Source organism: Musca domestica, unplaced genomic scaffold (genome assembly GCF_030504385.1).
Source record: "Musca domestica strain aabys unplaced genomic scaffold, Musca_domestica.polishedcontigs.V.1.1 38, whole genome shotgun sequence".
Lineage (NCBI taxonomy): Eukaryota > Metazoa > Arthropoda > Insecta > Diptera > Muscidae > Musca > Musca domestica.
Genome location: NW_026712324.1, coordinates 1123614 through 1148464, shown reverse-complemented (window position 1 = coordinate 1148464; position 24851 = coordinate 1123614). Strand labels below are relative to the sequence as shown.

At 32.8% G+C, this 24851-nt stretch overlaps 1 protein-coding gene across 1 annotated transcript in view; it reads left to right on the top strand.

The window, feature by feature from the left end:
* The first annotated feature begins 997 nt into the window (after positions 1-997).
* The window catches only part of LOC101894578 (serine-rich adhesin for platelets), a 120761-nt gene continuing 96907 nt past the window's right edge, over positions 998-24851 (top strand). Inside the window, exon 1 of the mRNA XM_005176952.4 lies at positions 998-1641. The gene's annotated coding sequence lies outside the window, so the exon portion shown is untranslated. The remainder of the gene's footprint in view (positions 1642-24851) is intronic.

Here is a 24851-nt window from a genome sequence, read left to right as displayed (position 1 = left end):
ATGCCGTAGATGTTGGGAAGTACTGTATATATTACTAAAATACAACCCTAATTTGCAATTGTGGTCTAAACTTTAACTCTTTCTGTAGAAAAAATGTTGAATATTAATTGTTTGATATACGTTCTATTTTAAGTATCGCCTAAGCAACAAAAACAGATATGCGGTTATCAATTTTTATTGATTACCAAACATCAGTGTTATCACTTTTCGGTGATTTAACATACGACCACATTTCACAACCGCCATTAAGTGCCATGTACTAAATTCTCTCCGATTTTAAAGTTGATTTCGATTCAAGATGTTTTCATGTGGTACAATAAGGAGGTAAATCAGGTTCGTAACAGTACTGAAATACAACCTTGAGGTTATGGCCACTTCTTGTCAAAATTATTTAAAATTAGATGCAACAAGTTGTCACCTTTTTTAATATTTGTAAATGGATTAATAACACAAACGATGAATGAAGACAATACAATTTGCATAAAGGTGAGAATACATAAACAGTTTGAAGTCTTCACATGGCATATTTTGTGACATATCATAAAGGGATGCCAGAGCCGCACGCAAATCTTGCCGTCGTTGTTCCCTATATTAAGACATTAAATTGCCTAACCATGATGCCAAGTTGCTTATATACCCTCACCTTAAAAGTTAATTCAAAATTTGAAATTGAAAAAATTAACATTTCACTGCACCACCACATCATCTGTATAATTATGCAATGAGTGAGATAATAAGACCGTTTATTTAATTTTTTGGTTGGGTATTATTACGAAAAAAGAAAATTACAACAAAAATCACTAAACATTTGTATATTATTTCGCTCTTATTAATATAAAAAGACGACACAAATCTATGAATTCTAAATCGATTACAAAAAATCAAATTTGTGATTTTAACCACAGACAAATGTCGATAGTCGATTTTTCACCCTTTTCATCACACCATGAAATCGATTAGTCGAAAGTCGGCTTACATATCCCTAGCACATCACTTCGTAATCATTATTCATAGGAATAAGAGTGTGCGCGAAATTTATTGCTGTTTACGACGGGTGAAAAACGGCAAAATTTGTGAAAAATAAAAAAAAAACAATAACAGGCAGAGTTTAACAAGAAAATTTTTCTCTATACAATAGAAAAAAAGTTTTATATAAAATCATTTGTGTGAAACGACAAATTTATATAAACAGAAAATAAAACGCAGAACCTATACAAAAACGAGCAACATTAATTAGCCGAGCAAGTGAGCGACTTCTTTTCTTTTATGTATAAACGATTTTTGTTTTTTTTTTGTTTCATTTATCCATAAAAATATAAAAGAAAATTTTGCGAGTAAGCAACGATACAACGGACGACGGGTGTGACAAAAAGTAAGCGAGAAGAAAAGTGAGGAAAAATCGAAAAAAGGAATATGTACATCATCTTCAGCAGTTTTTCGGGGAAAAGGATAAAATAAAAAAAATAGTGAAAACATGAAAACAGAGGACAGAGCATAGTGGAAATATTTTGTGTGTGAAAAAGTGTTGAAACAAGTGAATAGAAGAGAATAATTATAAGTATTGTGTGTTAATGAAAGAAGAAAGAATTCGTGAAAAGCTGGAATCATAAAATGCAAATGCAAACAAATATCAAATAAAAGGTAATGAAAATATTGAATTGAGAAAATTATTCACATATGTTTGGGTGTAAGGAAAATTATTTGCTAATTGCCAAAAGAATTAACCATAAACCAAGTCATCATCATCTTGTTTGGCCAGAGCCAGCCAGTGGTGACATAAAAGGAAATACATACATATAAACGGATACAACACACACACCAGCACACAGTCGTTTACATCCATTGCAATACATAATAACGCAACCACACCAGTGAGGAGTGAGTGAACGAACACCGAATGCGAGTGGTTGGTTGGTGGCTCGGTGGATGGATGTAGTAATAGAAAGTGGTTGCCATTGCCGACTGACTGGCTCTGTGTCGGTGCTGTGCCGCCTGTCCGCTTTGTCAAGTTTCTTGTGGAGTGGAAAAACAGGAGTATAATGCAAAAAGCTCTACCAAAATGAACAAAAAAAAAAAACAATGCCAAACGACACTGCATCCCAAGCAGATCAGGAGGAGCATGATAGCAAAAAAAAGAGAAAACTTACTTTTCATATGAATTCGTAATTGATACCCACCACTCCACCATTCGCTCGCTCGGCTGAGTTTGCCGGTGTGCGCCCGAGTAAAGTTGCATGATGTCTCATTTTGGTCATGCCATGCAAAAAAAAAAACAGAAGAAAACATGCAAAACCTGCTATGATTTGTTTTTTTTTTTTTTGCTGCAAGTTGATCTCTTTTGTTGTGTTGTTTTTGTTTGTCAATAAGGTGTGTGATTTGTTATTGTTTGAGAAAACAAAGTGTGTGTGCAACGCAGGTTCTCTTCTTATTGGCATCTAATTAGAAAATAGTGGCAGGCAATTGGATTTCTTTGAAGTTGTGTTTCTTCAGAGAATTTGCTAGGAGGAGGAAAAGTAAAAATAGATTGTTTTCTATGGAAAGTATGTGTTATTTTAATCAATAAAAGGTAGCATTATAATCGGGAGCAACTACAAGAAAGATAATGACACATATTTTGTCATTTTGGAAAGGTTGTAGTGTCAACAATAATATATTTTGTGGGCTCCGAAAGGATACGAGAGTTTTTACTGAACTTAAGATCTCGTAGCCGGTGCTGGGTCCAGAGGAGAAAAAATATCAAATTTAGAAAAAAATTATTTGGCGTAGCCGGTAGGGAACGTGGCTAATTTAAAAAACCTTAAACTACCTAAAACAGCATAAAATTTAGAATAATTATAGTTCCATGTAATAGAAAATATCGGACCGACCGGGCTCATAAATCTAAATTTCTGGATTCAAGAAAGATAATAATATTGTAGAATTTTGGAAAGGTTTGAGTGTAACCTATGACTCAGTGATTATGCATTTTTGGGGGTTTTATAAAAAAATCGGTTCCAAAAAATCGAATCGTTTTAAATACCATAATGTGACCACTTGTTTCATAGATATTTTCATTAGCAAATGAGATCCATATTGTCCCTAGAAGATCCGGATCTAATCCGGTCTTGGACCCGGACTTTTGGGTCAAATATCCGAGAAACCGGGCCCGTCTATTATAAAAGAATATTTTCCCTAATAAAGATTCAAATACTTACCTCACGAAAACATTAAAAAAAAAACAAGTTTAAGGTCATTTTGCGGATCAGTTAACAATCTTATCTCCCGGGCTATTACTTAAAGGGTATATATTTCTTCATGCGGAATTTGATAACTCGCGAGATAGCTATGGAGCTTTTATAATATTGAAATTATATCAATATACAGGGTGAGATAAAAAACTGGATCAAAGTCAAAAGCTATAATTTTTACATTTTTATTACATTTTATTGAATGAAAGCAAAAAATGTCGGAAATAGCATCAAATTTTAGCTTTGTTCGAATTGGTCACCTTTGACATAAATTATGGCCTTCAAATGGCCAATGAAACCGTCACGCGCTGCCCGAATGTTGCTCTGCGGTATTTTGGCCCATTCCCGGCGAAGCGCTTGCTTGAGGTGATCGACACTTTGGTATTTTTTAGTGCCAATCTTGCTTTCCAAAATACTCCAGACACAATAGTTCAACGGATTGATTTTGGTGGCCATTGTGCGCTGGAAATGATGCGAGGAACCTCATTTTGTAACCATTCTTGGGTGGCGCGTGCTGAGTGCGATGTTGCTGAGTCCTTTCGGAATGTCCAAAGTCTGCGGTCAGAATGTTTGCGTGCCCAAGGCTTTAATACACCCTCCAAAATATTTTCGCGATAATATTAATACGAGCGGAGAGCGACCATCGGCTGTTATGGCGGCCCACACCATCACCATGGGCGGCGCTTGAGTTCTGGTGGCCAACCGAAGGTGCACATTTTCAGCTGACCTATTTGGCAAGCAAACACGATCATTTGTTTGTTTACAAAATGCTGGACAGTGAATGTCTTCTCATCGGAGAAAACCAAATTCGGCAGTTCACCAGCTCTTTAGCTCTTTTGAGTCTATTTTCTTTCCGTTGAGGTGTAAGTTCTTGCACTTTTTGGAATTTCAATGGCCTTACCCCGAGCTCATGTTTTTAATTTTTGCTAAATGAAATATTGCGATATGTTCAGCTCACGAGCCATTTTTTGGCCACTGCGACGAGGTTTTCCAACAAGTCGCTTCTTTACTTTTCGAACCATTTCTGCTGATGTTGCTGTTTTCTTCCGTCCACTTCTTTGACATCGGGCTACTCTACCAGTATCACGGTATCGAGCGATGGTACGAGACATAAAAGATTTATTCACATTTAATGCTGGCGTGCTCTAACGTTAGCCACTTGTGGTTTTCCAGCCAAATATAAAGAAATCACACTATCTCGCTTGAATTCCATCACGAATATCTTTTTTTCTGGAAAATTTTCACCAAAATGCTTTTGTACGCTTGTAAACAATAAAATGAGCTGTCACTGGAATAATTTTAACAGCTGTCGGACGAGTGGCTTAGAAATGACAGCAGTCTGAAGTTGGTTGCAGTTTTTTCATCTCACCCTGTAAACAAAAGACCTCCTTCTGAGGCCCTCTATAGACAGAAGATTTCCTTGGTAATGCCATATGCAGACAGAAGAGCTTCCCCTGAGGCTTCTATAGAATGAAGGGAAGGTCTCCTATCCTATAGTGAAAAAACCTTCTTAAGAGAAAATATAATTCAAATTTCATGTATGTGGCTCTGATTGTTTTTGAAAATACGAAAACACATAAATGTATATTTTGTCATTTGGCATTTAAAGCGTGGACTAATAAATATATATAGACGATGTGAAACTTAGTTTTGTCTTTTTATGCTTTTGGATAATCAATCCGACTTCGAAAACACATTTCATCGTTTTTCAAAAACTGCTCTGGATTAATGTCGGAATTTTCGATGTCATCATGTAATGTACACCTACATCTCATTATGGAATAGTTTTTAACTGCCGAACATCCTACAGTTGTTGATATCTTCAACATTTTTGCTTTGAGTGACTTTAACATTTTCACTCATACCCCTACGACATAGACGACATCTGCTGATCCGATTGTTTTTTTTTGGAAGATAAGCGGTGAGAGCATTCCTTCGTCTATATTTTAATTTGTCTATAGTTAAAGTTTGAAGAAAGGCTATAGGGCTCAAGAATTGATATAACATTCACATAGCGGCTCTGCCAAATTCGGGCAGCTTTCGTACTTTAGCCATGTTTTCCGCCCAAATCACTTCCATCTTGTACTTTTAGGTTCTTGAGGAACAATTTTTAAAAATAGAATCACATTCTGAGTCGATTTATGCATGTCCGTCCGTTCGTCTGTCCATGTATTTTTGTAAACAAAGTACAGTTCGCATTTATTGCCCTATCCAGATGAAATTTTGCACAAATCATTTGTTTGGCCCAAGGACGACCCCTATTGAAATTGGAGATAATCGGTCAAAATTTAGATATAGCTCCCATATATATCTTCATCCGATTTGCCTTTTATTGTGCACCAAACGTGTAATATCAGTCCGAATAGTATGGAATTTTGCACATACGATCAGATTGAACCTGAAAATAAGTATGCCAAATTTGATCGAAATCGGTTCAGATATAGCTATAGCTCCCATATATATTGTTCATCCGATTTGTTATTTTTGTCCTCCGCAGCCGTAATATGCACTCTGTAACAACAATATTTGGGGAAATATATCAAATATAGCTCAGAAATATATTTGCTAAATTTTTTCGAGATCGGTTCAGATTTGGATATAGCTCCCATATATAACTTTGTCCGATTTACCTTTGATTGTGCACCAAACGTCTAATATTAGCCCAAATTGGATGAAATTTGGCACTTACGAATTGAGTCTAGAAGTTAGTATGTCGAATTTGGTGAAGATCGGTTCAGATATAGCTATAGCTCCCATATATACTTTTCATCCGATTTGTCATATTTGTTACCCACAGCCGTAATATGCACTCCGTAACAACGATATTCAGGGAAATATATCAAATACAGCTCAGAAATATCTTTGCCAAGTTTTATCGAGATCGGTTCCGATTTGGATATAGCTCCCATATATATTTTTATCCGATTTCAAATTAATTGTGCACCAAATGGGCAATACAAGTCCGAATTTAAAAGATACAAATGCTTCGGCATATTTAGTCCTTTGAATTATAATTTAATAATTATAATCATAGCGTGTTTGATTAAATTCTCCCATAAAAACTTTTAATTGTTTTGTGGAGCTCTACTAAATTGTAGTGGTGTATGGTATCATAAAGTCGGCCCCGCCCGACTTTAAGACCTTCTTTACTGGTTTTTCTATGAAAATTTGAAATAATAGCTTTTATTAAGGCAATAGTTTTCATTTCGTAATTTCATAAAAAAAAGAATTCATACCAGAAATATTTAAAATATTAATCTTACAAATGTAAAACAAGTAAATAATTATTATATAACGCCATGTAGGGTATCCAAAAATTTTCCTGGCCCCACCTCGCTGGTGGCTGTCTATACCCAAAACAACGACCGCAACTAAAGATTGGATGATATATTTCGATGTTTTTTTGTTTTCTTGGTATTGCGGTTAATATGTCTGTAGCGTTTACTTACTATTTATTATTATATTCATATATATATATACATACATAATATATAAGTATAAGACGAAGATGAATTTCTTGTTGTTGGTGTTTTTGTTTTCTGTACACAGAAATGAAAAAAAAAGAAGAAGAACAGCTTTTGTGGTTATTCTTTGGACGCTTATGGTAGTCGTTATGTTTTTATTTTTCTTGTTGTATTCTATAGTTTTGGGCCGAGAGAAGAGTGCGGCTCATTTAAGTCAAGGACACAGAAAAATTGTGTGTGTTTTTACTTAAATGAACGAAATTCTTGAACGTTTGGTTTTTTTTGTGTGTTGTTTTTATTAAAATTTTGTCTTGAATTTTTAAGAAATTCAGTTTTTTTTTTCTGTATGCGGCCGGCCTATTCATTTTGAGATGTATGATATATTTAAGCCTTAAATTAAACACGTTCTTATTTTTATTACGCACTCATGGCATTCATTGTCATTTTGTGTGGGGAGCATTTGGGAGGTATTCTTCCCCCAGCCAACTGCTTGCAGCCCGTAATAATCATGATAACGCCCATTCCCTACGTTACAACAACAGTGGCATTAGGCCTTTCCTTTTTATTTTTCGTCCTCCTTTGATGGGTTTTTGTTTGGCCCCATATATGCACTAACACACACACACACTTAAATGCCAAAATGGCATTTTTGTTGATTTTTGCAACGAATTCACTTTTTTGGTAAAATTTGTTTTTTTTTTTTCGAAAAATAAATCCCCACAGAAATGGCCACAAAGGGGGTAGAAGAAATGCTGAGCAAAAAATCAATATTTGTCTGGCATTTCAATTGCATTGCGTTGTTTGCTTGGGTGGAGCACAACCAAAATGGATTTGAGTTTATTGAATTTTAATAAAAGTATATAAAAAAATTAACAAAGACAAGTTGTGAATATTGTAGTAATATTCTGAAATTGCTTTGGCAGACCGGAGACTTCTGGATTCTTCCAAACATACAGGGTGAGATGAAAAACTTGCAACTAACTTCAGATTACTGTCATTTCAAAGCCACTCGTCCGACGGCTGTTAAAATTATTCCAGTGACAGCTCAACAGCATTTTGTTGAGAAATTTCCAGAAAAAATATTTATTCGTGATGGAATTCATAGTGTGATTTATTGATAGTGTGATTTATTTTTATATGGCTGGAAAACCACATGTGGCTATTGTTAGAGCACTCCAGCATTTAAATGTGAATAAATCTTTTGTGTCTTGTTCCATCGCTCGTTACCGTGATACTGGTAGCGTAGCCCGACTTCAAGGAAATGGACGGAAGAAAACAGTAACATAAGCAGAAATGGTTCGAAATGTAAAGAAGAATGGCTCGTAAGCTGAAAATATCGCAATATTCCATTCGGCAAATATTGAAAAATGAGCTCGGAGTAAAGCCATTTAAATTCCAAAATGTGCAAGAACTTACACCGCAACAGAAAGAAAATAGACTCAAAAGAGCTAAAGAGTTGCTTCGCTTAACCGAAAGTGGTGAACTGAACGAACAAAATGATTGTGTTTACTTGCCAAAGAGGTCAGCTGAAAATGTGCACCTTCGGGTGGCCACCAAAACTCAAGCGCCGGCCATGGTGATGGTGTGAGCCGCCATAAGAACCGATGGTAGCTCTCCGCTCATATTAATCGACCGTGGCATCAGAATAAATGCCGAATATTATCTCGAAAATATTCTAGAGAGTGTATTAAAGGCCTGGGCAGGCAAACATTTTTGGCCACAGACCTTAGACATTCCAACAGAACTCAGCACCATCGCACTCAGCACACGCCACCCAAGAATGGTTACAAAATGAGGTTCCTCGCTTCATTTCCAGCGCACAATGGCCACCAAAATCTCCGGATACCAATCCGTTGGGCTATTGTCTGGAGTATTTTGGAAAGCACTAAAAAATACGAAAGTGTCGATCACCTCAAGCAAATGCTTCGCCGGGAATGGGCCAAAATACCGCAGAGCAACATTGGGGCAGCGTGTGAGTTTTCATTGGTCCTTTGAAGGCCATATTTCGTGCCAATGGTGACAAATTCGAACAAATCGAAATTAATTCTAAAATTTGATGCTATTTCCGACCTTTTTTGCTTTTATTTAATAAAATTTAAAAAGAAAAGTAAAAATTATGGCGTTTGACTTGGTTGCAGTTATTTTTATCTCACCCTGTAGACAAAAGACCTCTTGAGGTCTTCTATATAGACAGAAAACCTCTTGAGGTCTTCTATATAGACAGAAAACCTCTTGAGGTCTTTTATATAGACAGAAGACCTCTTGAGGTCTTTTATATAGACAAAAGACCTCTTGAGGTCTTTTATATAGACAGAAAACCCTCTTGAGATCTTTTAAATAGACAGAATACCTCTTGAGATCTTCTATATAGACAGAAAACCTCTTGAGGTCTTCTATATAGACAGAAGACCTCTTGAGGTCTTCTATATAGACAGAAGACCTCTTGAGGACTTCTATATAGACAGAAGACCTCTTGAGGACTTCTATATAGACAGAAGACCTCTTGAGGACTTCTATATAGACAGAAGACCTCTTGAGGACTTCTATATAGACAGAAGACCTCTTGGGGTCTTCTATATAGCCAGAAGATATCTTGAGGTCTTCTATACAGACAGAAGACCTCTTGAGGTCTTCTATACAGACAGAAGACCTCTTGAGGTCTTCTATACAGACAGAAGACCTCTTGAGGTCTTCTATATAGGACCTCTTGAGGTCTTCTGTAAAGACAGTAGACCCTCTTTTAAGGTCTACTATAGACAGAAGAACCTATTTTAAGGTCTACTATAGTCAGGTGACCTCCTCCTGAGATCTTTTGTAGTCAGAAGAACTCCTTCGGAGGTATTCTATGGAAGAAGACCTCCCCACAGACAAGACACCTTTTTGATCGAATACCGCCTCTTGAGGTCTTCTATGGACAGAAGACCTATCGAAAATTTCTATGTAAACGGAAGACCTCTTCATATTCCCTTTAAAGCCGAAAGACTTCTTGAAAATCTACAATGTTTTTTTGATAGTTTTTTAATAAAAATTTAATGGAAAATCAACCATTTTGGTGGTCTTTGCAAAAATAGCAGGACTTTCAACCATAATCTTCTTTAAAATTTGAACTTCTCATTAATTCGAAATAGACAATGAGCAAATGTTCCTTTGTATATCTAAATAAGAAAATTATCTCTTCTATCTTTAATTGAAATCGTAACCCTGACATAATTTCCTAGAAAATTATTGATTTTTTAAATATTTTATTTCATTTTGCAAAAAGTTTCTATTACCAAAGATTATGACACAGTTATCTCAACATTATCAGTGAAATATCTGCAAACAAATATTTTAGATTTTAAAATTATTTTGTTTGAAGTATTTGAAAATCGATACAACAAAATAGGTGTTGACATTTACTTTGTATTGTTTTTTTTTTTGTTTCGTTATCAGCACTTTAGACGCGATGAAATGTTATTATTAATTTTTTTTGTTTCATTGTCGATTGTGATTTAAAACAGTTGCGGGTCTATTGAAGATTAATGAAGTCATTTTTTATTTTCAAAATTAATTTTTAGGGTTTCTCATTAAATTGCAATATATGATTTTGCGGACCCCATACAAAAACATATAATTTGGAAATAATTTTGTATGTATGACCTTCTGCCAAAAAATAAGCTGTCTGTCAGTTTTATTCGAATATCTCAAAAATTCCATATTTTTTATTTTTCTCTTTTTTTTTGCCAAGCATCCTCAAATGTATATTTCTGCTGACTGCCATCACATCAGCCAGCCAGCTATTTGATTCTATTTGCCAAGCAATTACGTGACGTGTTAATTAATCAGATTATCAGCGAGAAAACAATCTTCCATATAATTGTTCACACCCAAAAACAAATGCCGGTCATGTTGTTGTTTCTGTTTCATTTTTTGCTCTTCCTTCCTCTGACCACCGTCTTTCTTACTAAAAATGGCAACGGCCAGCCAGTGGCTATGGGGCGATGGCAAAACACTCAACTTTAGAGAAAAATACTTTTTTTTTTTCTATTCCTATTTTTTGGAAGGTGTCAATTCGCTTTAAGTCGTACCAAAAAAAAAAAGAAATAAATAACCCGCCAAATGGGTTAAGCGCCAAAAAAGTTTCTAATGGAGGAAGGGAAGAAGTGTGGGGTAGGTTATAAAAAGAATGGGGAACACAAGTGAAGTAAACACGACTTGTTTTGTTTATGACGCCAATCACACCCCAAAACTTTATTTATTAACCACCCGTCCTACCTTTACACCTTGGCAGGAATTTTGGCAATGTCAACAAAAAAATTCATGTCTAAACATGGATGGTTTTAAATCCAAGGGTTGTTTATTTTTCATTGGGATTATCTGAAATGAGGCGGGAGAGGGGATTATGTGTCATAGTTTATGTATGTCATCAAAAAAAGCTAAATTAAAGGTTTAATCAAGAAATTAAAGGGTTAATTAAAAAAGCCATAAATGTGGATTTTTTATAAATTATTTTTTAAACCATAATTTTTTTTAATAATTATTTTTCAATCAACGTGGATTTTTTAAAGAACATTTTTCCAAGGAGCCTCGCACATTGATTTTTTAAAGAGTATTGTCCAAAGTCACAGAGACCTGGTTTTTTAAAGAAAAAAATTTCCTGGAGGCGTCTTAATATTTTTAACGTCTTTGTATTTTTTTAAATAATATTTTTTCAAAAAGTCGAGGATTTTCAAAGAATATATTTTCCTGGAGCCACAGAGACGTGGATTTTTTAAAGATTTTTTTTTTTTTTTTCAAAAAGACACAGAAACGTGGATTTTTTAAAGACTTTTTTTTTTCAAAAAGACACAGAGACGTGGATTTTTTAAAGATTTTTTTTTTTCAAAAAGACACAGAGACGTGGATTTTTTAAAGAATATTTTTTCAAAAATTCTCTGAGACGTGGATTTTTTAAAGAATATTTTTTTCAAAAAGTCACTGAGACGTGGATTTTTTAAGGAATAGTTTTTCTAAGAAACTCAGAAACGTGGATTTTTGTCAAAAATATTTTTTTCTAATAAACTCCGAAATGGATTTTTTCAAAAAAAATTTTCAGACAAAGAAATGGAACGTGGATCTTAAAAAAAAAATTCAAACAATCACAGAAAAGTGGATTTTTAAAAAAATATTTTTTCAAACAATCACAGATACGTGGATTTAAAAAAAAATATTTTTTCAAACAGTCACAGAAACATGGAGTTTTTAAAGAATATTTTTTCAAACAGCCACAGAGACGTAAATTTTTTAATAATATTTTTTCAGACGTGGATTTTTTTAAATATTTTTTCAGACGTGGATTTTTGTACCCTCCAGCTTGGATGGAGGGTATATCAACTTTGTCATTCCGTTTGAAACATCCCTAAATATTCGTCGTAGACCCCATAATGTATATATATTCATAATCAGCATAAAATTCTAAGACGATTTAACGATGTGCGTCTGTCTGTTAAAATCACGATTTGACGTAGAGCGTCAAAATTTAGCAGAAAAAAGAAAATTTTATTGAATAATTTGTATTGTGTTTTGGATGGTTGGTATTGAAAATGAGATATATCGGTCCACGTTCTGGTATAGTCCCCATATAAAGGTACATCCCGATTTTCGGTACTTTGATGATTTTTGCCACACTTTTTCACGGATTTGTCTGAAAATTGGTATTTATAGGTCATAATGGTCCTTGTTCGTGTGCATAAACATTGTATGTATAGGTCCACGCTTTGCTATAGCCTCCATGTAATGGTATCTTCCGATATTCTGTATTTTGATGGTTTTTGTCACATTTTATCACGGATTTGTTTAAAATTGGAATTTGTTGGTCATAATGAGTTCTAGCTTCGTTGGCGAAATATTGTATGTATAGGTCCACGCTTTTGTATAGCCCTATATAGCGGTACCTCCCGATATTCGGTATTTTGATGATTTTTGCCACATTTTCCAACGAATGTGTGTTGGTATTTGTGGGTAAATTTGGATAATTGGTTCTAGTGTTTCCACTACCCTAAGGTAGGGGTTATTAAAAGTTCGGCCCGGCCGAACTAAATTTTTTTTACTTGCTTAAATATTTTTTTTAGATTTTTAAACACTTTTTTAAGAAGTAAATTTTGAAATATTTTTCCAGACGTGGATTTTTTGAACATTTTTTAAGACTTTTTTATTTTTTAAACATTTTTTTTAAGACGTGGATTTTTTAAACATTTTTTAAGACGTGAATTTTTTAAACATTTTTTTAAGAAGTGGATTTTTTAAACATTTTTTTAAGACGTGGATTTTTTAAATATTTTTTTAAGACATGGATTTTTTTAAAACGTGGATTTTTTTAAGACGTGAATTTGTTTAAAACATGTATTTTTTAAGACGTGAATTTTTTAAATATTTTTTCCGACGTGGATTTTTTAAATATTTTTTCCGACGTGGATTTTTTTTAAATTTTTTTTAGACATGGATTTTTTAAAATTTTTTTAAGACATGGATTTTTTAAATTTTTTTCCTACGTGGATTTTTTAACATTTCTTTAAAACATGATTTTTTTTTAAAAAAATTTTCCGACGTGAATTTTTTAACATTTTTTTAAGACATGGATTTTTTAAAAATAATTAGACATTCATTTTTAAGACAAATTTTCGGACGTGGATTATTTATAATATTCAGATTCCTTTTGCTACCTTCCCTACCAAAGGGTCAACATTTTGAATAACAATTCTGAATTCTCTCCATAACAAACAAAATTTGATTTTGAATATAATGCGTTCGAATATTTGGAATAAGAATCAAAAAGCCATGTATTTCCTAAATCTGAACTTTGAGGAACTAATATTTTTCATGACCTAATCGATCGGGACAGGACATGAGTCCGGAATTTTTACAATTTTTTTTTCTTTTCATATTTATTTTTTAAGCTCCTAACATTTCTATATAATTTTATTATAGAAAATATGCAATCAGCCTATTCAAGCGATTACATTTTAATTTCCCAACATTTTTACATTCTCGCCATTTATTGTTGTTAAAAACTGCAAAACCAAAAACCCAAAGAAAAAACGCTTGTAATCAAGCCAGGTGAACAACTTGTAGAAACACAAATTTCTAAAAGCCAGCAGTTTTTTCTGTTTTTGCTTTGTCGACAGTAATTTTGGGCAATCTTAGGTAAACATAACGAGACATTTAAAAAAACACACACACACACGCACAAATACAAAAAACAACAACAATGCAAACATGTGTTTCTTGAAGATATAGCTAGCTAGCTAGAAACCTATCAATACGACAATCTAACAAGACACCCCTCTCCCTTCATGCACATGGCATTTACCTGTATTTTTTGGTATATGTTCCCCGTCTACACACTTAATAGAATATATATAAGATATTGTTTTTTCGTTGTTGTTGTTGTACATTATCAAACAAAATAATATATATTTTTGTTTCAAACAAAAAAATATCAAATTTAATATCTATGAAGAATAAGCATTGTATTAGTCCCACAAACAAGCGTTGATAGAACCTGAAAAAGAGACACATAATTTATGATCGGATAGATGGGTAAAACGTTTTGTTGTCGTAGTCTGTGGAAACGACAACACCAGCAACATGTGTTTAATAAAATCTTTAGAAGTGGTACCAAGAGAATCATAGGGGCCACAGACAGCAATAATATTAATAACAATAATGCCAATACTGATTGAGTTTGACACAATCCATCAAAAATAGAGGTATTTATTAGTTTAGCGCCGCCATTGCAATTCTCAATCTTCCTTTTTTTAGTTTCCGATTAGTTGTTTATGAAGGTTATTTATTCATTCATATTGGTAATATAAAAATGTTGTGTTATCTTTAATCTATCATTATTGTTTCCTTCCTTTCTTTCGATTGTTTTTTTTTACGAAATGAAAAAGAAAATCTTGAAATAAAACAATAAAAATATGCGGCAAGTGCCAAAGATAAGGGCTGGGAACGTTATTTTTTGGGAAACGGTCGAACAACACAATCCACAAACTAAAAACATATTTTTGAAAACAATTACATTTGTGGCTACTTGAAAAAATATTAAAAAATAATTCACATTTCTAAAAATATTTAAAAAAAATCACGTCTGTGGCTTTTTGAAAAAATATTTGAAAAATAACTATTTTTTTGTTTCCTACTTACAAAATATTAATAAAACGAGTAAAAAACATTAAGTTCGGCCGGGACGAATACCCATTAATAACAATTGGGTAAAGAATACATTTTTATATAAAAGTATTTTATATCAAAAGTGTTCCACTTTAAACTACAAATACCAATAAGACCGTTTCGATAATCTTGTTAAACCTTTCAAAAAACCATAAAGTGAGTTAGGCCGTTATATGGGGCCCATACCAAATCGGGAACCGCTATAGACAATTTTATACTTTAAGGATTGCCATCTACCAAATCTTCTAAAATACCAAATTTGAAGCAATTTAGTCGGTAAATTGTGGCTAGGATTGTCAAAATATCGAATATCGGTGCACTATAGGAAAACGTATTCAATGTTCTGCCACCGGAGCTAGAACCCATTATGAACTACAATTACAATTTTGACAAATCCGTGTTGCGAAAATCATCAAAATACCGGATATCGATGGGTACCGTTATATGGTGGCTATATAAAAACGTGGACCTATATATACTATGTTTCGCCACACGAGCTAGAACCCATTATGACCTACAATTGCCAATTTTTAGGGAAATACTTGAAAAATGTGGCGGAAACATCAAAATACTAAAAATATCGGGAGGAACCATTATATGGTGGCTATACCAAAACGTGGATATATATAATTTTTAATACCAACCATCCTAGACACAATACAAATTGTTCAGCCAAATTTTGAAGTTCTACGTTAAAAATTGTGGGTTGTATCGTGATTTCAACAGACAAACGGACAGGCAGGTAGACGGACATCGTTAAATCGACTTAGAATTTTATACTGATATATTCATTATATATACTCTATGGCGTCTACGACGAATGTTTAGGGATGTTACAAACGGAATGACAATGTTAATATAACCTTCTTTTGAAGCTGGATGTTAAAAAAATCCACATTTGGTTTCTATAAATTTTTTTTCCAAATTAGAGTCTGTAGCTCCTTGAAAAAATATTAGATTTTGACCCTTTTTGGGGAGGTACTTGAAGGAGTGGTCCTCTATATTTCATTTTCTTCCTAGATCTTGTGTGTAAAGATGTGCTTGGATGTGCGAAGTTTAAAAAGAAAAGTTTGGATACTAATTCACTTTTTATGAGCATTTGGGTTATTCAAAATTTTGAACCTTGTGTGGGAGGTACCAGAAGTATTAGCCCGCTATATCCCTTTTCATACAATATTTTGAGATGATTGAAATGTTGAGGTTTGTGAAATTTTTCACTATTCAAAATTTCGACATCTTTTGGGGGAGTTACTCGAGGAAGTAGGCCGATATTGTTCTTTTTCTCACCTGACCTAAAAGAATAAAAGGTTTGGAAAATTCGAATAAAAGTAATCGTTCGCACCAGCCAGTCTGACAGACAGATTGATGGACGGAAACGTAGATTTAAGAAAAAATCCAAAGATCTGAAGATTTTTTTAAACGTGCTTTTAAAAAATTAGTTTAAAAAAATTAAAAAAAATGTAAAAGTTGAAGCCCAAAATTTCTGAAGAAAAAATTCTCAAAAATCAGTATCTTTATTCTTAAGAAACTCTCCTTTTTATTTCTTAAAAAAATAATTTAAAAGTCCAAGTTTAAATTTTTTGAAGAAATTGTTTAAAATTTAGGGTTTTAAATTTTTGATTTTTTTTTAAATCCATGTGTTAATCATGAATTGTTAAAAATTGAAAAAAAAATCAAAACTTTTTAAAAATTTGTTTTAGAGCCATAATCTAGGATTTTTTTAAAATAATTTCAAGAACCAACAATTTTTTTCTGTAGACTCAGAGACGTGATATTTTTTCAATAATATTAGAAAATTGGACTTTTAAATATTTTTTCAAGGAGTTAAATGGACGTGGATTTTTTAAAGTAGATTTCTCAAGGAGTTACAAAGGATGGACGTGGATTTTTTAAAGATTTTTTTCTAGGAGTTAAATGGACGTGGATTTTTTAAAGATTTTTTTCTAGGAGTTAAATGGACGTGGATTTTTTAAAGATTTTTTTCTAGGAGTTAAATGGACGTGGATTTTTTAAAGATTTTTTTCTAGGAGTTAAATGGACGTCGATTTTTTAAATAAATTTTTTAAAGGAGCAACTGGAAAATGGATTTTTAAATAAATTTTTTAAAGGAGCAACTGGAAAATGGATTTTTTAAATAAATTTTTTAAAGGAGCCACTGGAAAATGGATTTTTTCAAAAATATATTTTTTCAAAGAGTTAAATAGACGCAGTTTTTTTAATATTTTTGTTGTCTAGGAGTCACGTGGGTTTTTAAAATAAATTGTTTCTAGGAGTCGGGTGGATTTTTTAAAGATTTTTTTTCAAATAGCCACATAGACGTGGATTTTTTAAAGATTATTTTTTTTTTAAAACCGCATACCCCTGGATTTTTTTTAAAGATTTTCTATTTTCAAAAAGCCGCGTAGACGAATTTTTTTTCAAAAAGCCGCATAGACGTAGATTTTTTAAAGATTAATTTTTTAAAAAGCCGCATACCCCTGGATTTTTTTAAAGATTTTCTATTTTCAAAAAGCCGCGTAGACGTAAATTTTTTTTTCAAAAAGCCGCATAGACGTGTTTTTTTTTTAAAGATTTTTTTTTTTCAAAAAGCCGCATAGACCTGGATTTTTTAAAGATTTTTTTTTTTCAAAGAGGAGACGTGGATTTATTTTTTTTTCAAATAGGAGACGTGGATTTAATTTTTTTTGAAAGAGGAGACGTGGATTTATTTTTTTTTCAAAGAGGATACGTGGATATAATTTTTTTTGAAAGGGGAGACGTGGATTTATTTTTTTTTGAAAGAGGAGACGTGGATTTAATTTTTTTTTTTTAAAGAGGAGACGTGGATTTATTATTTTTTTTTTTTTAAAGAGGAGACGTGGATTTATTTTTTTTTTTTTCAAAGAGCCACATCCACGTGGATTTTTTAAAGACGTTTTATCAAAGAAAAAAATAAATAATTCTAAAAAACACATTTAAAATTAAAAAAAATCTTTTAAAACTTTACAATTTTTGAATAAATTTCTTAAATAAAACCACATTCATAATATTTAAAAAAAATATTCTCAAAAAAACTTGTTCTTCTTTTCGAAAAAAATTGAAAATGCAGGATTTTTGTAAACAAAAGTGCTCAGAAAAAATCCAATCCAGTTTTTAAAAAAATAATATTCTCTTAGATATTAAAAGTATTATAAACATGTCAGTAAGATTTTGACGAAAAAATAAATCTTAAAAATTAACGTTTTAAAAAATATTCCTTAAAATCCAGATTTGTTGCTTAGATGGTGTTGAAAAATATTTTTTTATAATCCCCAATTGTTTAAGGAAATACAATTCATTTGTTGTTTATCTTTAATGCCAATAGGGGGCGTGAGTCGTTATGAAGCGTTGCAGTGTTAATGATTTGTGGGTCATATCTTTATCACCAGACACCAGCAAAAACAACTACAAGAACGCTCCCCCTCGGTTTCTACTTGAAAATTCAATATTAATGAATATGGAAATTAAAAAAAAAATTGATGTTGGCATTACATTTGCTCTCGGGTTATCTCTGTTGACTGAATGGCTGGCTAAATGCATGCTCTTCATGCCTAAACTTTGTTTATCAGTGGTCCGCTATTGTTGTTATATCACATTTCAATACACAAAGTGTTGAGCGTTTTGTTTCTTTTTTGATTTCTTTTTGTTGCACTTTGAAATGGCTTAAGTAAATGATTTGCTGCCTTTAATAAAAACTTCATGCAAGTATTTCTTTATCTCTGGACTGGCTGGTTGTTGGCTATTGTCGTTGAGATTATTTCTTTCATTTTTTTTTTTTCAAACAATAAAAATAAAAAATCTAGTAGAATTATTATTTTTGTTGCTACATTTTATTTTTCATTATTTATTTGGTTGACTGTTTAAAGAGTGCCAGCCAGATAGGTTAGGGTTTGTTGTCACACACCCAGTAGTGATGTATGCATGCATTTTTTGTATTTTTCTACTCTTCAGAAAGTCAGGAATGAAATATATACTGAAGTGTGGTTTTGTTGTTGTTGTTGATATTGTGTTTAAAAAAACTACAAATATGTAGTAAATTTCCATAATACTTTGGAGCAATTGCCAGTATTTTAATCTACTTTTATTTTCCAAAGGGACAACAAAGACATTTTCACAGACAGACTGCCAGCCAGTCAGCCAACCATGAGGACAGAAACAAAAATGGGATTGAACGGGAACGCGACAGCAGTTGTTGCTTATCTCGGTGTCTGTAGATTATAATGTGTGTTTAAATATTGATTTAATGACAATTATCTCATTATATTGAAATTGTGAAATTTTGTTTTGAAGATTTGCATTTGAAATAATTGAAAAAAAAAAAAAATAAATAATTTTAAAAGTATAAGAAGGGTGAGATAAAAAAAGTGCAACAAGGTCAAACGCAATAATTTTACATTTTTTATTTAATTTCATTGAATGAAAGCAAAAAATTTCAGAAATAGCATCAAATTTTAGAATAATTTTAGATTTGTTCGAATTGGTGACCTTTGGCACGAATTATGGCCTTCAAACGGCTAATGAAACCGATACACGCTGCCGAATGTTGCTCTGCGGTATTTTGGCCCATTTCCGGCCAAGCGCTTGCTTGAGTTAATCGACACTTTGCCTTCTACAATACTTTAGACACAATAATCCAACGGATTGGTATCTGGAGATTTTGGTGACCATTGTGCGCTGGAAATGAAGCGATGAACCTCATTTTGTTACCATTCTTGGGTGACCTTTGCTGAGTGAGATGGTGCTGAGTCCTGTTGGAATGTCTAATGTCTGTGGCCAAATTTAATACATCCTTCAGAAAAATTTCGAGATAATATTCGGCATTTATTCTGATGCCACGGTCGATTAATACGAGGGGAGAGCGACCATCGGCTGTTATCGCGGCCCACACCATCACCATGGCCGGCGCTTTAGTTCTGGTGGTCAACTGAAGGTGCACATTTTCAGTTGACCTTTTTTGGCAAGTAAACACGCTCATTTTGTTTGTTTACAAACTGCTGGACAACGAATGTTTTCTCATCGGAGCGGAGAAAACCAAATTTGGCAGTTCACCACTTTCGGCCAAGCGAAGAAACTCTTTAGCTCTTTTGAGTCTATTTTCTTTCTGTTGCGGTGTAAGTTATTGCACTTTTTGGAATTTCAGTGGCTTTACCCCGAGCTGATTTTTCAATATTTGCCGAATGGAATATTGCGATATGTTCACTCCCAGTCATTAGAATAATTTTAACAGCTGTCGGACGAGTAAATTAGAAATGACAGCAGTCTGAAGTTGGTTGCAGTTTTTTCATCTCACCCTGTATAGCCCCCATATAAAGGTACCCCCTCCCCGATATATTTTCTATTTTGATGATTATAACGGCATTTGTCGATTATTATCTGAAAATCCACACAAGGAGTTCCTTCGGAGTACTTTATCACCTGGAAGAGAAATGTCTATATAACATCTGTCGGAGGAAGTCCACTATATCGTATAGCCCCCATACAACGGTACGCCTCGATATTCGATATTTAGATGATTTTAGCCACATTTTTCAATGGAATTGTCTGAAAATCCAGAATAGGAGTTCCTCCTGAGTTCTTTACCGTCTGGAAGAGAATTGTCAATATGGGTCCACGATATCGTATAACCCCTTATATAACGGTGCCTCCACATATTCGGTATTTTTGGATCGAATTGTCTAAGAAATAATACAAGGAGATCCTTATAGATCCTTACACGATATTGTATAGCCCCCATATAACGGTACCTCCCGATATTCGGGCGATACATTATTCATCGGAATTGTTTCAAGTTTCGTAATTAAAGTTCGTAATGGGTTCTACAGTCTATGACAAAAAATTGTGCATGCAGGTCCAGGTCTTCGTATAGCGCCATATAACTATACCTCCCGATATTCGGTATTTAATGATTTTAGAGACATTATTTAGCGGAGTTTTTTTTTTTAAATGTCGTATTTGAAACTCGTAATGGGTACTACAACCCCCATATAATGGTTTTCCTTTCAGCGATGTTCTTCGACGGACTTTTTTTTTGAAAATGTTCAAGTTCCTTCAAATTGGTGTAGGGAAAAGTTCGGCCCGGTTTTTGTACTCTTAAGTCATATGGCTGCAGAAGGTATATATCATTTGATACGGCCAAAATGTGCCTTATCGGAGTAATGGTTTAAGATCCTGGGATAAAATCCGTTTCAGATATGTCAATTTAGGGGTGAAAGGATCATCCAATTTTGCGCAAACTTTTCAAATTCCAATATTTGTAACAGTGCAATGTCAGGTGCGAAAATGGACAGTTTCGGCCAACTTCATCAAGTACCTCCCCCACAATGGGTCAAAATTTTGTATAACTCTTGTTAAATGTGAAATATTGTCTTCGATTATCTTCAAATTTCGCATATCTCAATAGTTCTACCAACGCAAGATCTGGTATGAAGATGGTAGACATCGATCCACTTCTGCTACCATGAAGCTTATAAATCGGCATCCGATTATTTTCAAACTCGACACATCTCGATATTTCTATCAAAACAAGATCGGGTGCGAAGTGGAAATATATTGGCTCACTGCTCCTGATACCTCCCCTACAACGGATCAAATTGTTGACCCGATTCTATTCAAATTTCACATATCGCAATATTTTTTATTAACAAACGATCTGGTCTTTATTAACAAGTACCTCTGGTACTTTTCCCACAAAGGGATCAACATGTCGGTGTGAAGATGTGACAAAGGGGTCACAATTTCCAATAAATATGTCTCTGATAACTTGCGACACAAATCAGCGATTCTTTCCGAACTTTATATATTTAAATATTTCTCTATTAAGAGTGAAACTTCCCGAATATAAAAATATTTTGAGAGCATACTCAAAAACCAACATCTGTGGGTCCTTTAAATATTTGGAAACATTTTCTTAAAAATCCATAAAAAATATTAAAAATTACCGAAAAAAATATGAATAAAACTTTTTTTTTTTAAAAAACCATGAAAAATATTCTGTACCTCCTTATGCTTCATGGAAAGAGTATTCTGCGGCTTCTATTACTCCTTGGAAAAAAATATTCTTAAAAATCCATAAAAAATATCCTATGGCTCCTTATAACTCCTTGGAAAAATATTCTTACAAATCTCCAAAAAAATAATTATGTCTCTGATAACTTGCGACACAAATCAGCAATTTTTTTTTGAACTTTATATATTTAAATAATTCTCTACAAAGAGTGAAACTTCTCGAATTCGAACAAACTAAATTTTTCGATGTCGCTCGAATATGAGTGAGCATATTTTGCAATATTTTTATCAGTATTAGAGAAGTGGAATATTTTGATGCCCGTGAAGATAAATTTTAAAATATAAATGCAAAGACACAAGTCACTTGTATTTTGTGTTGGTGCGCAAGGGGTTAATTGAAAAATAGTTTTTTTTTTAATATTAATGATTTTTACCATTTTTTTGGATAAATCAACGTATTTTTAAATTAATTTAAATTAAATTAATTAATTAAATTAATTTAATTTAATAGGAAAATGACACAATTTCGCGAACGAGGACGAATAACCAGAGTGGTGTTGGCGGTAGGGAAACTGCATGGAAAATGCTGAATTGCACAAAAACTATGCTAGCTGCGTCATTGAAGCGGGTCTTAAATGAAAGGTCTCGAGGAGTACTTTATATGCCTTATATTCCCAACTGATTTCAGATAATCGAATTTTTTCGAAAGTACTCCTCGAGACCTTTCATTAATATTAAAAAAACTATTTTTCAATTAACCCCTTTCGCACCAACACAAAATACAAGTGACTTGTGTCTTTGCATTTATGTTTTAAAATTTATCTTCACGGGCATAATATTTTGGTCGTTTTTCTAAGGAGCCACAGAGACGTCGATTTTCTGAAGACAACTTCCTCAAAGAGCCAGTGAGGTGTGGATTTTTTTAAAGAATATTTTTCAAAGAGCCCCTTGAATTACCTGAAGAATATTCTTTTAATTGTTTTCCGAAGAAAATTTCTTTTAAAGAATATTTTTCAAAGAACCTGAAATCCACGAAATCCAAGAAATCCACGTCTGGTTTTTTTTTAAGAAATTTCTTTTAATTTTTTTTTAATATTTTTAAGTAGCCACAAACATGGATTTTTAAATATTTCTTTGAGGAGATTTTGTTGAGATTCACAAACATGGGGTTTCAATGCAATTTTTTTTTAAGGATTTTAATAGCCACAAAACGTGGATTTTGTATAATATTCCAGGGATTTTCGGAGAGACGGATTTTAAAGAATTTGTTTAAGGATTTTTAGAACCCTAAACGCCGATATTTTTAAGTATTTTCAAGATATTTAAGAGATCTAACCTTGGATTTCTTAACATTTTTAAATTCATCTTTTGAGCTTTAAATGTGGATTTTTTCTTTGCTTTTGTTTTCTTTCTTAAAACTTATAAAATTTTACTTTTTATACTAATAGTCACCACTTTTTTCCTCTTTTCCAGGTCAGTAAAAGTGAAATTGGAATATTTGTTTTTCTATACCTAATCATAGTAAGTACTGCATTGAAGCAATTCAAGAACTTTATTTTGTCAGTCATTGTTCCCACAATGCGAATCTTAGCCTCAAATTATTTCTTTTAAATTTATTTCAATTCCCACGGCAAATTTCGAAAAAAAGTGAAAATTTTCAAGAAGTTCTCTCAGTTCAAGTGGCCAAAAAAATTCGAATGAAAATATTAATTACTATTTTCCGTTTCGTTTGAAATGTGTCATGAATCATTTGCCGCCATGTTCCGCAGCGGTAGCAAGCAGCACCCCCACTTGTCAAGTGCTTGTAGTCAGAGAGTCTCTGCGCCAAGTAGCAATGCTTTCTATAATTGGCCTTATTTTTTTCTGTTCATTTCTTTAAATGCTTTCTTATGTCCAGCTGGCATTTTGTTTTTTTTTTTTTTTGTTCTTTTTTAACTTGGCTGTTTGTGAAATTTGCCAAAATATCGAATAACAACAGCAACAGCAACAATGAATGCTAGGCAACCCCACTTCTTTGCAAAACCAAAACAGACAACATAACAAATGTTGTGTATTTTGTTGTTGTTTTTTTGCGATTTTCATTTTAGCCAATCAGTTGAATGTTGTAGCAACCATCATCAACGGTGGTTTTGTTTGGCCATTAACAACCAGTCAGAACCAGAGGGGGATGATGATGTCGCTGATGATTCACCTTCATTTCAACTGAAAAAAAATTATTTGAAAAAGCAAAACAAAAAGAAACACGCCAATAGAAACAATTGGGAGAAAAAAAAAAAAAAACAAAATGCCGTTTTGTTGTTATTTATATTTACCATGCACTTGGAAACAACAACATCATATAATTCGCAAAAATCAAAAACTTCCTTAAAAGATATTCTTGAAAAAATTCACGTTCGCAAGAGAAGTCCTTGAAAAATATTCTTTATAAATCCAAGGAGGAACATTCTAAAAACTCTTGGGAAAAATATACATATTCTCAAAAACCCACTCATGTGGGTTTCTAAAATACTTGGAAACTTTTTCTTAAACATCCATAAAAAATATTACTAAAATTCCTAACAAAAATATAAATAAAGCCTATTTTTAAAAATTCATTGAAAATATTTTGTGGCTCCTTATACTGTTTGGAAAAAATATTCTAAAAAAATAACAATAAAAAAATATTCTGCGGCTCCTTGGAAAAAATTATTCTTAAAAATCCCCTAAAACATATCTTTGAAAATTCCCGTCTGTGTCTTGGAAAAATTCTTTAAATCTTTGTGGGTCCTTGAGTCCAAGTCCAAGAAAAACTATTATTTAAAGGTCCTTGAAAAATATACAAAAAAACAACAGCAGTTTTAGCTTCTAATTTTTTTTCAAAATATCTCGGAATCCGTTCGGCTCTTTTAAATAAATATTTAAAAAATGCATGTTTCCTTGGTTTCTTTGGAATAAATATTTAAAAAAT